Genomic DNA, 1,511 nt, shown 5'->3' with positions numbered 1-1,511 from the left:
CCCTCCACTTCTTCCAGTCATTCGCAAGACTGGCCCCGGTCTTAGAATTAAATTCTAACTTCGAAGGTGGAGGGAGACGTTGCAGAGCCATAGCTACAGTACTTGCCACACAGTCTACTGTAGTCCTTTGTTCAGGAATCACGAGGCTGTCCGAGTTGGAGCACTCCGGAATTTCACGTGAATTCGTACGGAACTCTTACAGTTCAAGCTTCCCACTGTGACTGTTCACAGTTCAGGCACTTCTGACACCATGTTCAAATCTTTAGTTGATGAGGAGTGTAATTATGCAGAGACATAATAGCAGATAAGAGTGAGAATGAAACTAACTGTAAACTCCATTTATTACCAACGCCCGAGAGATGTTCTATTGTATCCATATAACGGATCCTCTAACTTAGCCAGAGTCAACGCTACGCATGAGCGCTATATATTGTTACAGCTTTGCGAAAACGAAGGGCTGAAAGTCAGGGTACGGTGGTACAATGCAGGGTACGCAGCGACATATCGTATAGGACCCTGAGGTACTTTCCGATATATCGAACCGTACCCAGGGTACCCTCCAATAGTACCCGGGGGGACATAGACCCTATCAGCATCACTGACGGTTCTCATCTTTTGCAGACAAAAGGACTTCATCTACTATAAAAGTAGTACCTCACCACTTTTCCTATTTCCACCTGCTCTATATGTCAGGCTATCGCAAAATGTCAAGCGATTTCTGTTCTTGGAACTTCCCTTCTACAGCGAGGAACAGGCATACCAGGTGGCCACAACAGGAAAAGTACATGCGTCTTGATCGTTGATGAAACTGTTTATTCCTTTTAGGAATGAAGCCTACTTGTACTACAAGAAGAGCACACCACCTCTCTTTCTCTTTCCGCCATCTATCTATGTCATCTTCCCCAAATTCATCAAACTGGTTCTCTGTGTGGAGCTGCCTCTATACAACTACCTCGATCCGCGACCAAATGAGGAAACACCCATACAACCTTGAGTGTTTTAATTTGGCTTCACACAAACAGGCCAGTTTATGTGTGTAGAATATCCAACTTGTAAAACGGGTACACTTAAAGGAAAACATCACTGTATAATTAGTTTACATGCGTATTTTCAGTTAGAGTAGGTTAACATTGTGCCAAATAAAAATAGTGGTTTAATGTGCACTAAAAACGTTAATATAACTGCTTTAAACTGTCCTAGATCACGTATTTAGCACTGATGGCATGACTGTGTGATGCTCAGAAAAGGTTGCACATGTCCAGTTTATGCCCCATGCAACACACAGTGAGCATCTCTTATTAATTAATTGATGAGAAGGATTGTCATATCTTCCTTTGTACTAATTGCTTCGTTTAGCCTATGATTGTAATTATCTTAAAGGACAATTGAAGTCAAATTTCATAACTTCTGTAAGGTTTTTATACATAGAAATACATTCAATAACGTATTCAATTTCATATCTGGCGCCCAATTAGTAATAAACACAATAGAAATAACTGAATAGTAATCTA

The sequence above is a fragment of the Priapulus caudatus genome, unplaced genomic scaffold (genome assembly GCF_000485595.1).
Source record: "Priapulus caudatus unplaced genomic scaffold, Priapulus_caudatus-5.0.1 Scaffold233, whole genome shotgun sequence".
Lineage (NCBI taxonomy): Eukaryota > Metazoa > Priapulida > Priapulimorpha > Priapulimorphida > Priapulidae > Priapulus > Priapulus caudatus.
This window is presented reverse-complemented; position numbering follows the sequence as displayed.